Source organism: Dermacentor variabilis, chromosome 9 (assembly GCF_050947875.1).
Source record: "Dermacentor variabilis isolate Ectoservices chromosome 9, ASM5094787v1, whole genome shotgun sequence".
Taxonomy (NCBI): Eukaryota; Metazoa; Arthropoda; class Arachnida; order Ixodida; family Ixodidae; genus Dermacentor; species Dermacentor variabilis.
This window is the reverse complement of record NC_134576.1, coordinates 76,722,262-76,736,311: the sequence shown is the minus strand read 5'-3', so window position 1 is coordinate 76,736,311 and position 14,050 is coordinate 76,722,262.

Genomic DNA, 14,050 nt, shown 5'->3' with positions numbered 1-14,050 from the left:
AATTTCTTAGCAGCAATAAAAAAGAAATAGTGCGGACAAGACTTACGTGACCGGAAGAAAATTATTATTATTATTATTATTATTATTATTATTATTATTATTATTAGTGTTATTATTATTGTTATTGTTATTATTGTTATTATTATTGTTATTGTTATTCTTGTTCTTGTTGTTGTTGTTGGTGTCGTCGTCGTCATCATCATCATCATCATCATCATTGCAACTCCAGCTCAAGTAGAATACTCCTTGCCTTTCTCCTTAGGAGTTGAGTCTGCATCCCTGCAACACAGTGTGCAAACATAGAACCACGTTCCTTGCCATAAAAAAATTTAAGTACTTGTGCTACAAAAAAACATTGAGAAAAGACAGACAGACAGACAGGAAAACAGACAAACCCATAAACGATCTCTCTCTTCGAATCTATATTTCTAATTGCTGTCTCTCATGTTTTAATAAGAGGGCGGGACCGCCGATTGCACCACCGACGTTTCGAAACTATTGCTTCTCTTCCTTTCTTTTTTTTTCGAAAGTATATCTCTTATTGGGGTTCTCTTTTCTTTACTTCGGGGCACAACAGACTCGCCGCGTGAATTTTCCTGCACCGAGGCCTTGTCTTTGCAGCTCAGATGTTTGATAATATATGCTGCTTCCGCGCCTAGAATGGCTCAGGTACATTCGATTTCATTAGGTGACGACGACGGCTGCCGCAGCGGTTGCGCTTGCGAGGAGAGCGAAACTTGGCAAACGGAAACCGGGACAAACCCACGTGCCGCTTTCTTTGTCTCGCGCCTCACTCTGAGCCACGGTGATCGCACGTGGGACTCGCACACGCAGCGATGGAAGTTCGGAGTCTCGGTTTTGCATAATGAGCGAAAACAATTATATTTGGCGTGGGAGCGGTTTATGGCTCGTCGCCAGAGGCGTTCGTATAGCAACGGCAGTTCCTTAATTTTGTGCCAGTTTCGAAACATGCCGTATCACAATTAGACTATCCCTCTTTGAAAAGGTGTGCTTTCTTTTCTTTAGGGGGGGGGCGCTTATCAAGCGTCGAATACGGGAGGCAGACGACAAAACGTATTGAAATCTTGCATCAACGACTGGCGGACGGGCTAGTTTAGCTCTCCGCCAACAGGCGGCGCACCAAGACGTGTTACTCTCTAAGCTCAGAAGGCTTACTACTTTCTAGTGTTCCTCTACAGTAACTCTATGACTATCTAGATTGTAGATTCACATGTGCAACGCTTGCTGACACATAGCTCCAGTGAAGTATTGGTATAATTTCTATGGCTACTGTATTATTTATTTATTTATTTATTTACAGATGCTGCTATCTCAATACATGAGACATAGCAGGAGTGGATACACCAGAGATTAGATCAAAACAACAAACAATGAATTTGAAATGTAATTGCAAAATGTGGTTAGAAAATTCTTTCAAAAACTCTTCATTAGGTTTTTCCCGCAAGGAACCAGCTAGGTTGTTCCGGCCAGAGTTCTCCGCCAGTATTGGCAAGAACCTCTTATGCTAGAACTGTTCGTAAGAAAAGAATCTGGCCAATTCTGATGCTGCCCAGGTAGCACACAGTCTTGAAAACGTCGTATAAAGGGATTCAACGTCTGAAACAGATTTTTGACCAAAATCGACGCATCAAAGACGTTCCAAACAAGATAGCTTAAAAACGAGGGGTGAATACGTTTTGATAACGTTGGAAGCCAGACAGCTTAAAAACGAGGGGTGAATACGTTTTGCAAACGACTCAAAACGCCACCGCCACGCCACGGCGCGTCAGCCTCTTTAGCGGCTTCTACAATATTCAACAACCCATCAACGCGATCCAACCTTGCGCAAGGTGGCGATACCGTCGTCAAATCATGTGACCAAGGTGGCCACGTGATTCCTGATGCCGGGCAGCCAGGCGAGCCGGGGCATAGTCGCGTCGTCACGGCGTCGTCACGTCACCGCACTCGCATTGCGCTGTGGTGTGTTTGCGGCTGTTCTGAACGTGCTGCCGCTGCCCTTTGCTATGTAAGTGTTGCAGTGTTTTGCTGTCAAGAAAACGATATTCTGTGATCATTTTGGGTTGTGCGATATGTTTGTGTGGTTTTAATTTGGAAATCAGTAGTGTTTTCAATTGTTCTGTGATCAAGGCGGCCACGTTATTCGTGAAGCTGGGCATAGATATATACGTTATCGCACTCGCATGGCACTATGGTCTGTTTGCGACTGTTCTGAATGTGCTGCCGCTGCCCTTTGTCATGTAAGTGTTGCAGTGCTTTGCTGTCAAGAAAACGACATTCTGTGATTAGTTTGGGTTGTGCGATCTGTTTGAGCCGGGCATAATAACGTTATCGCACTTGCATTGCGCTGTGGTATGATAGCGGCTGTTCTGAATGTGCTGCCGCTGCCCTTTGTCATGTAAGTGTTGCAGGGTTTTGCCGTCAAGAAAACGACGTTCTGTGATTAGTTTGGGTTGTGCGATCTGTTTGTGTAGTTTAATTTGGAAATCAGTAGTGTTTTCAATTGGAGGGCGCGGAGTGGAGGGCACTAATCAGCTCTTCAAGTTCATTGTCATGTTATGTGAGGCGCCTTTTCACTGACGCTGTAATTAAGGCGTTAAGGGCAGTAGAAGGACGAAAGTTAGAGGGACGAAATCGTGCCTGTGTGTCCCTAGCGTCGGGGTCGGCCGCTATGCGTGATCCTAACAAAGCATTTTGCAGAATGCGAAGAAAGGCGGTAAAATTTCTGTCTGTGCGCACCCTGCCGATCGCCGCATTAGAGCCGTCATCGTGGCATTTTAGTCTCCCGTTTAGCAAGAGTGTTGCAGACAAGGGAACTGGTTCAAACAGGCTTTTTTAAATGATTCAGTACTAGTGCGGTATTCCAAAAGGTGAGGTCAAGCGCTCGCCCTATTTTCTTCCCTCGCGCTACAGCGCACTGACAGAATTTTGCGTGCACCATACCGTGCTTTTATCGTTTGCGCTTCAGGTTCTCGATTGTGTTTTCGCCCCCTTTACCCAAGTGATGGGTATTTCATGGTATTACCGGGTACCACATGTGTGCATATATTGTGTCCAATATATGAAACGGCCAAATTCGATTTTATTTGACACCTCAAATGGTAGTAATGTATTGAGTCCCTTGTAGCTTTGTGCTTGTTATCAATTTTACTATTTGGCGAATGGATACAGCATGTACGCTGCATAACTCGCTTGTGCATACTGCATACGTGAGTCGAGTATGCCCTTGGTATAAAATAACTTGTATGCTTTAGGTAGTACGATTGTTTGCAGTTTGGGACATGTGTCGGAATGTACGCTGTGCGCCCTTCGCGCTTTACGGCGGCCTGCCGAGTTCGTGCGGGTGTCATGTGTGCGCATGGAGTTCGCGAAGCGCTCTCGCAGTTTTTTTTTAGAATATATATATATGTGTTCTGTTCGCGCGCTTCGCACAACAGGGCATGTCGCCGTTCTTTGTCCTTGTGCAACACATTTTCCTACCGTACGTCTGTGCATTATTTGGTACCGGTTTCACACAGGGCTCTTTTAGCCGCTATCCAGTCCGTTACAAATCGAATTTCTCGGTCGTGATGGCTCCTCTGCGCAAGCTACGAGAGTGAGCCAGTCGCATCGATAATTTCGATCCGGATCGGGCTTGATCGCGATCGAGAGTGGTCGTGTGACACCGGTTTTACACATGGCTCCCACATAGGGAACACTTTAAGTTCAATGCTACTGAGTGAAGAGCAAGTGCATATATATGCCAGTGGTGGTATGTGGGCAAGTCTTTCTGGTGAAGCCAATACTTGTGCATTCAAAACATTTCAATTACCAGCGTAGTGCATCAATGTGTCTACTTCGACAAAATAGAGCACCAGTGCAGATATCTGAACATACCTGTCCAGGGCAGCAATTGTGTCTAGATTGAAACCACTACCAGCATGTGCGACAGTTCTATTTCCAGCAGCGGGACTGCACAATAATCAGTAGGGTGCTCTCAAGCTGTTTATCTATGAAGCTCTGCCTGGACTGTGTGCCAAATATTTTTGGACGTGAAAGTGGGGGTGAATTGGTAAACATCAGTGGAACTGTGCCTGGACTTTGTGGCAAATGTTTTTGGATGTGAAAGTGTGAGTGAACTGGCAAAGAATTTGCTCTGGGCTACATGTGTTAAACGTTTTTCTCATTCAGAGTGCTTTTTTTACTTTAGGAGACTGAAGATGTGCGCAAAGTGTGACATGTCAGTGTGCTAATTAATGTATTTGCTGGTTTGCAAATTATTCGTTGCAACTTTATTTTTGCCAGAGAGGTACAACTTTGCCTCTTGTAAAGGGCTTTTTAGATAAAACACTTACTATTTATTATGACCATTGCTTCCTTTGTTACACAAATGCAGCTTCCAGTGCATTCCAGTTTATTTCCATGTTTATGTAAGTTTCTAATATGAGGCTTGCATGTTCATTTCTCACGTTCTGGAGTGGCAAGATGCAGCATTACTGTCTCATCGTTCGCTGTACTACAGTAGTGTTTACTTGTTACACTGAATCCCCCGTTTAAGTATTCTGTACTAATTTCACTTTATTGCTTTTTTGTTGTATGGTTATTTTTTCTCGCCATTACCTTCTTTGATATATCCTAAAGGCAATATTTCCAATTTTGCATTGTTCCCATTTTTTTTTTATTTCTGTCACAGGATTGTTTTATGATGGTACGCGGTGGTATTTCTTTTTGTGCTCTTTTCAAGCTTCTAGATGATTGGTAACATTGCTTGGAGGCAGTTACCATCCAATTCATACTCTTTCATTTTTCAGTCTACTTCTTCCATTCGCTCCGATGTCACTTCTGCATAACTCTAGTCCATCTAATAGCACGCGCACTTTACTATGATAAATTAGACACTTTAGTACACTCCAGGTTTTTCTGTTCATTTTTGTATGTGTACTTGGAATTTTGTTTATGTGCTAGTGAATGTTCACTTTCGAGTTCATTACGAATCCTTTCTGCGACTTTTGTCATTGTTGATGTACTTTTATTTCTATTTGCATTTCTCACACAGTTTGTTCGAACCTTGCATAAGCATTACATTTTAATAAAGTGTTCTTGCTTTGTCACAATGTTCTCATTTCATGTACTCTTGGCATGAAGGGCTTGGTCTGGCCACCTGCCAAGACGTGGCCATTTGTTCTTTGCAGGATGTCATTCCCATTGTGGTTGTAAGCATCGTAGCTTACTAAAGGCGGTATTAAGGATTTATTATTCCTAACAGGCTCATTTTCGTGCGACTTGGTAGACGATGCGCCGGCCATGCGGGGAACAGTGCTTGGCACTGCGCCATGGCTCTTACAGTCAACACCGACGCTTCTACTCATCTGGGGCGCGATTGGAGATCGTTGTTCGAAACGCCCGATCAGTTTCACTTCACGCGATTGGCCTAGGCCGTGCCAACGGTTGCGGCTGACGACGTCTGCACGGCATAGGCCAGTCGCGTGAGGCGAAACTAAACGCGTGTTTTGAACAACGATGTCTCATCGCGCCCGTCACCCGCGAAAATTAGCTTCAGATGATCGTAAACCTTTCAAGACCGCTTCTAGACCAGCTTTTTGATAACGTCCTAAAAACGTTTAGAAATTGGTTACGAATAGTTTTGGCAAAGGGATTACTTGTGTCTTTCCTAATCCTATTTCTAGACCAGCTTTTCGAATACGTCTTGCAGACCTGTTCTAGATCGTCTCAAGAAAGTAATTAAGCCGGACATTAGCAGAGATATCCGACGTTTTCCCGCCGAAGTTCTCACATTCGTGTCTTCTTTAACCCGTTTTTATCGTCTTGGATAAACGCTACGAAAACGTTACGTATCTCTTTTGTGCTACCTGGGTGGCCATATCGTTAGCGAAGGTGAACGACCAATGGCAAGTAACACTTGCGAATGAAAAGCTCTCTGAATGCGGGCCCTCCACAACTGCGACGAAAAAGAAAGAAGGAACCACAGGGTTCTGTCTGCCGGACAGACCAGCAGCGTTCTGGCGCTTACGTTTCAGGTCTCGGTGTCCTCGGCGTGATAACGATGCAAGTGGCGGGATAATGGACGGTATCGACGCGCATGCGCGTGCATGTGCGCAACTATTCGAGTGCAAATTCACAAATACGGACATTTAGAAATATCCCTCTCAAGTGACTTTCCTTACCTAATAACGTAAACTCCTTCGTACACTTTACTTTTTTTTGCGTTTTTTTTTGTTTGTTGTATCATCTATGCGATATCTTGTACGCGCGATTGCGTCCCCTAGCTTTGCGGATGTAAAGTTAGGGAGTCTAAAACTCAACTAATAAACTTACGTTGCCCTCACTCTCATCTCCTATCCCTCACGCACGTCTTATTTTAGAGCTTCGATAATAAATTTACCCCCACCTACTCGTTCCCTTGCCAACACACGACCTTACTCGCGATAGATGGATGGATGGAGGGATGGATGGATGGATGGATGGATGGATGGATGGATGTTATGAGCGTCCTCTCTGGAACGGGGCGGTGGGTTGCGCCACCAAGCTCTTGTTATTATACTGCCGAATGTCCTACCTAGGTAAAACGAAAAAAATAAACACTATGCGACTCCAGGTAAATCCTAGCCCCCTAACTGCCGCAACCAGAAACAGCCTATGAAGGTTCAGGCCTGAAGCGAAAGCGGGCGTCCACTGAATGCCTCGCAGCGCTCAAGTCTCCACGATGCCACCGCGCACAAGCACGAAGATTATGCGTGTCAGCACCATTGTGCGCGCCATCGCGGTGGAAAAACAGCAATGTATGATTTCACCGTTTCCAGAAAGAAGCAGACGATGCGCATCGGAGAGCAGCATGGACAAGAACCTACCGCATTGGTAAAAAAGGCGACCAATATACTATACATACCGGTTTGTTCGAAACACTTCACTCGGGACTTTTTTCTTCCTGGTGAGCAGAACATTGCTTTTCGTATCTTGCGGCGTTTCAAGTCGCGGAGTGTGTTTAGGCAGGTGCTTTAATAAATTATATACTGATGCACGTTTAAGCTTCGTTTGGTTTTGTTCGTTTATAACTTTCTGGCCCAGCCTTAGTGTTGCAAATGCTTTAAGCAGCAGAAAAATTCTCGCTAATGTGCTCGTGTCTGCAGGCACGGCAGCAGGGATGATAACTGCCTCGGAAAGTGTGAAGTTCATCATGACACATGTTATGCTGCGAGGTGACGTGTCGTTTTTATAGCACGCTTTAGAAGAAGAAGACGCTACTTGCTCATTCGATGCGGTGAGATGTCAGTTTACTTGCTCGCCAGAAATTTAGAAGCAACTACAAAAAAAAAGAAGTCACAGGCCTGCGCGGCACACACAGCACAGTCACAGCGTGAGGAGCGGCGGCACAGGAGCTCCATGTTCGGCACCACTCACTTCAGGTCTTCGCGGCGAAGTTTTTTCCCGTCGTTTTCACGAAAACAAGTCTGACATGTTCGCCAGGCGTCCGCGGCGAGCTGCGACTTGTTCTGCTCTGTGCGTAGCGGTCTGCTGAGATTGATGTTGCCTAGCTGCAGCCGCTCGCTTATCTTACGATTCCCTTCTTCAGGAGCGGTTCGTACCTTGCGAGGAGGCGCCATAGCGTGTACCGAAGAGTAAACAGAAGTAAACACGTGTATGCAGGCTACGTGGCGCACACATCCCATTCCTTGATCCGTGGCACGGTACGTTGCTGTTGACGATGGTGATTATAATGATAGCATATCCCCTTCGAAACAATTGGTCACCTAGCCTGTTTCACCCACGGTCAGCTACATGCAGCATGCAGCTGCTATATGCAACTTCTACCATATCTGGATAACTTGTGAGGTACAACGGAACTGCAATGCAAAGTTTCTACGTATTGACGCCACGCGACGCGCATGTCAAATGGCACATTACGATGATGATGATGACGATGATTTAATCGCATTCCTTTTGAAACGGAGACACGTTGCAAACCTGTTGGAAGAAACTCAACTTGGTCCGATTGGCTGTTAATCCCTCCTCAAGTTTCACTGGGTTTGAGAATTTCTACGTGCGGCAGTTGTCCGCCATGTTCCCAAGCTTGGGGCCTACCTAGAACGTGCGAACTGCATGCACGAGCAAGCGCCAGTCATCAGGCGCATACTTTATCGTACGGATCAACTTACTATAAAGAGAAAGGTGCACCCCGACCCATAAACGAAACTCTCTTTCGTTTTTATCCCAAGACGCACTGGCCGGGTAACTTAACAGTATATAGCCTCGTTGTATCAGTGCAAAATATCGATAGTTAGCTTCTGAAAGCACGACAGGCGCTACTGCCTATATATTGTGGGTTGCTATGTGACATGCTGCAATGCGAGTCGCAGTGCGGAGTTGCCTTTGAAGGTCGAAAAAAAAAATATCGGACCTGTAGCAGTAGAGCAACGCCGCGAACAAGTGCCTGAACCCTTTCGGAGGCCCGCTGCGCGCAAGAACTTTCTTTTGTCTCCGGTTCGGTTGAAAGGCTACTTGTCCTTTAAAAAAAATCTGACGCTGCTCGCCTGGACAGGCCGGACGTTTTCAAGCACAGCGCAGCTATTTGCGCGGTTTCGACGTTGAAATCCTTGAAACCGATTTAATTAAGGTGATCGAGAGCAAAGACCTTCTCGGCTTTGATGACACGCCTCGATTAGGCGCTATAAAAGAGAAACGTGAGCAACAGCACAACGCGAAAGAGCTACCGAGAACCTGGATGTCGTAACCATCTTTGTTCATTTGGACAGGATTGCCAGCACAAGTGTCGCATTCTGGAGGTGCCAATATCTAAAGCTCTCTGGCGAATTCACCTTCCCAAGCGCTCTCTCTTTCACACAAGTCCATTTTCTAAAACACCTTCGTGAACTTACCCTCATCCACTCTGTCTCTCTCTTTATCTCCCTGTCTCACAAATGCCCCATTTCTAAAACGTGCATGACGAAAATAGTGGTGTACTATACGTTGTAGAGCTTACGCGAGCACCAACGGTTGCGCTGGAAGGTTCAATAGAGAGTTACAGCACAACGGGTTTACGGCACAGCGGGCCCAGCGGGCGAGCGGAGACGCCGCTGCGCATGTGCGGTGGCGCATGTGCAGAGGCTGGGGCGGCCAGCGTGTTACGGAGCGGGCCGCTTGCTCGCTGGTCTCCTCTCCTCGGTGAAGCGCGTGCAACGGACCATAGTTGTATAGCGATAGCAATTATATGGACACTCCAGGTGCATTTCTGCCGTCGTCGTCGCCGTGAGGTCGTGTATAAAGTCCAAGGGCGATAGAACCGTCGCAGCGTGCCGTATGCTGTATGTGCGATCGAAAGCTTGCGAGGGTGAGCCGGCGAGCGCGGTTCAGTCTCTCGTACGCTAGTGAGGAACGTGGGCCGGAAGCCCTTTCCTGTCGCGCGCGAGGTAGAAGGTCAGGAGAGGGAGGAGGAGGAGGAGGGGGTGGCGTTCTTCTGTGGCGGCTGCTTGGGTGTCCCGATGTTCTCCTCGTCCGCCGCTCCGTACAGAGTGGAGTCATCCGCGGCGTCTACCACGGCGTTGTGCACGCGAATGGCGGACAGTGTACTAGACGCTTTGGCGGACGCCGTAGGGCACGCATTGCCGGCGCTCGTGTGTCTTGAAACCGACCTGCGACGTGGCTAAAGTGCGCGCCCACGCAGGCCTCATCTTAAAAGCAATCTGCGATGTTTGCAGAATGCGCGTAGTGGCCGGTAGCTTCGTACGCGCTGTGCTTTCGACGTTTCGTTCCCGTTGAAGCGACATATGCACGAAGGTCGATTCACTTGCTGCTAGCGATTCCTAACTCCAGTATTTTTACAGCGAGTTTCCGCGTTCAGTGAGCGAGATGTGTTCATGTTTGCGTGTGCGCGCGTGACACCGTGCTTGTTATTTTAGTTAAAACGCGTTGACGGGCTAGTTTGTTTGAATCCATGATACAACGTGTAAGCGCGACTGAACAATGACGTAGAAAGAAGCAGACACACAAAGAAAGCGCTGTCTCTGTGCGTCTGTTTCTTTCTGTCCTCGTTAAGCCACGCTTGCACATCCTATCAATGCTAATTTAGTCAGTAAGCGAATTTTCACAAGTATATAAGGCCGATAAAACTACTACCCTTAGTTCGTACAGCTATCTACTTATTTGCTATCGCAGTCGGCGCTTCGCCTTTCGGGCGGAACTGCGCAATTTTTTTGCGAAACAAGCATGGCGACCGCCGGCACGAACAGCGGCATGTCGTCGGCGTCGTCTTGAAACAACGCGCTGGCTCGTCTGCAAGCTAAAAAGCCTCGGAGATGTTTCATCACTGAAGAGGACCTCTGTGTTCTGCGAGAGGTTTCAGCAACGAGGCCGTTTGGCGATGATGTGAAGTAGGTGAGGCGAGAATGCTGATCTTTTTCACCGTAAGTCCAACCTTGTTCGACAGGTGGCGCAACAAAGCGCTCACTGGAAAAAAATTCAAAGTACCGCAAAGGTCGGCATTTGACTGACAACACTGAGCGGCCACCGCCATATACCTTCGAAGCCGACTGCGTCGCGGGAAGGCCGCCGTGTTGGAAGAGCTTGATATTCGGCGACACATCGGGTTGAGTGTTTACTGAAGTACAAACACTTTGTGCCCGGAGATGATGGTTTCTAAGGACGAAAATAAAATGTCATTTTGTGCGAAGTAATGCAGTCAGCGGTTGTTTCGCACGCCGATCGTGTTCTGGAACTGTGCTACGATTGTGGGCAGCAGCTTAGCGCTGCTATCCGGAGCTTATGCACGCATTTTTTCCCCTTCCGCGGAGCGAGCTACGAAGGAAACATTTCGTCACTTCGAGCCGGAATGAGGCAAGCTTGTGCTTTTAGGCATGAACATCGTGGACCGCCGTCGGCTTCTATTGAATGCTTCCAAGCATTCCAAGCAGGAATGCTTCCAAACTAACACCTGATAGTGTCACAGGCACGTACGTTCAATGTATAATTTAACAAGCTAAATCGGATATATACATTTAATTTAGTTTGTAAATGGATACAAAAAAATAAGCAACGGTGGCGTAGAGGAAGAACACCCGCCTCGCGTGCAAGAGGTCCGTGGTTCTAATCGCGGTGCCGGCAATTTTCCACCGGATTAAAAAAAAAAAATCCGCGTGTTGATAAAATTGCATAAACAGGCCTGGAGTGTGGCCTGATCCCGGTGACCAGAACCGGTAACGCACTGCCTCACCAGAGCAGGATTGGCCACCCTGTTGCAGTACCTGGCCACAACCTCCTATATGAACACAACAATCGAACCCCGGCCCTCAGACCCCAGCAGCTGCGAAGCAACTGACCACGGCGGCGGTCAGACCTGCGACGTAGCAGAGGGTGCTAAGAATCCCTGGTTCCGGACAGACCGCCATTGGAATATGAACCTTGCAACGTTTAACGCTAGAACGTTATCTAGTGAGGCGAGTCTAGCAGTGCTATTAGAGGGCAGTAAATGGGATATAATAGGGCTCAGTGAAGTTAGGAGGCCAAAAGGAGCATATACAGTGCTAAAAAGCGGGCACGTCCTGTGCTACCGGGGCTTAGCGGAGAGCGAGAACTAGGAGTCGGATTCCTGATTAATAAGAATATAGCTGGTAACATACAGGAATTATACAGCATTAACGAGAGGGTGGCAAGTCTTGTTGTGAAACTTAATAAGATGTAAAAAATGAAGGTTGTACAGGTCTACGCCGCTACATCCAGTCATAATGACCAGGAAACCGAAAGCTTCTATGAAGACGTGGAATCGGCGATGGGTAGAGTGAAAACAAAATACACTATACTAATGGGCGACTTTAATGCCAAGGTAGGCAAGAAGCAGGCTGGAGACAAGGCAGTGGGGAATAGTCCTCCGTAGTGCTCCATAATAAAGAAAGCAACAAAATCCCAATAAAGAAATGCGTCAGGCAGGGAGATACGATCTCTCCGATGCTATTCACAGCGTGTTTACAGGAGGTGTTCGGAGACCTGGATAGGGAAGAATTCGGCATAAAAGTTAATGGAGAACACCTTAGTAACTTGCGATTCGCTGATGATATTGCCTTGCTTAGTAACTCAGGGGACCAGTTGCAATGCATGCTCACTGACCTGGAGAGGCAAAGCAGAAGAGTGGGTCTAAAAATTAATCTGCAGAAAACTAAAGTAATGTTTAACAGTCTCGGAAGAGAACAGCAATTTACAATAGGTAGCGAGGCACTGGAAGTTGTAAGGGAATACATCTACGTAGGGCAGGTAGTGACGGCGGATCCGGATCATGAGACTACACTAATCAGAAGAATAAGAATGGGCTGGGGTGCGTTTGGCAGGCATTCCCAAATCATGAACAGCAGGTTGCCGTTATCCCTCAAGAGAAAAGTATATAATAGCTGTGTCTTACCAGTACTCACCTACGGGGCTGAAACCTGGAGGCTTACGAAAAGGGTTCTACTCAAATTGAGGACGACGCAACGAGCTATGGAAAGAAGAATGATAGGTGTAACGTTAAGGGATAAGAAAAGAGCAGATTGGGTGAGGGAACAAACGCGAGTTAATGACGTCTTAGTTGAAATCAAGAAAAAGAAATGGGGGCATGGGCAGGACATGTAATGAGGAGGGAAGATAACCGATTCGTCATTAAGGGTTGCGGACTGGATTCCAAGGGAAATGAAGCGTAGCAGGGGCCGGCAGAAAGTTAGGTGGGCGGATCATATTAAGAAGTTTGCAGGGACGACATGGCCACATTTAGTACATGACCGGGGTTGTTGGAGAAGTAAGGAAGAGGCCTTTGCTCTGCAGTGGGCGTAACCAGGCTGATGATGATGATGGTGATGACGACGACGACGACGACGACGACGATGATGATGATGATGATGATGACGTAAACGGATACCGCGCGTCCTCGGTTCTTCCGGGCGACTTCGTCCGCCGTATACGCACGACACACTGCGACAGCCGTGTGCGCACCGGTGTTTGGCCGTGATCGTAAGACGATCTGCGCACAGCGGGCGTAAAAACCAACTTCGATGATCATTTTGCGCACTAAATCTTGTGGAAGGCCATGTATGAGCCATTTGCGTGATTACAGCAACGTATATGTAATTCTGTACACTGATAATGAGCGAGAGTTTGCTACATTGCGATTTATGTGCGTTTTCATCGAGCGGCCGTGCTAGTGCACTCAACCCCCCTCCCCCCCCCCCATGAGCGGCTACTCTTCTCAACTTATTTATGGCTGTTTTCTTAGAATGCCAAGATTTGCTGCCTGTGTAAAAAAAGAAAAGCAGGAACGCCCGCTGGTGACGCAGCACTTTTTTTTCTAAGTTACATAGGCGATGTATAAAATTCTTGTGCTTTTAGAGTGGTTCATGTAGCATGCATAGTGACGGAATGAATCTAAACCTACTGGGTGTTCTGTTGTTTTGTATTTCTTGTTATGCATCAAGCACAACATTATTTGGGTATGCACCGTAGCATTTCAACACAAAACATAATATGTATGCTGACTTCAGTCCATTGGATGTGCTCGGCTTACAAGCTCAAAATTTGAAGCATGTGTTGTGAATATCACCTGGCCATTAGTTTCAAGCTCGGAATGCGTATGTATAAATGAGCAAGGGATAAGTGGAAAAAAGGAAGTATCATGGACCGCGTATTGATCCTGTTTTTATTGACTGCGATCGTCACGATCTGCGCAAAACAAGTGCCATATGGGTCGAGTGACTCGAGGCGAGAGCGTGCTCACGTGCGCGGAGAAATCATGCGAGTACCTGGTGCACGTGAGTACGCGGAATTCTCACGCGACAAGTGTGCCTTCGCGCGCCCCGAGCACGGAATTACTGCGTGTGTCGAGCAACAAACGCGTACACGTGTACCCGCGTCAAACCTGCAAGACGCGAACGATCCCTGCATGAACTCCTATTTTCGTAGCATCGCTAACACCGCGTGCACTTCGCTTAAATATCTTCTAAAACAGTGCCGAAAGGCACAAGCCAGGTGTACTTATACCTCGCACACGCGGGTGTTTTTTGTAGGCTTGAAGTCCTCCCGG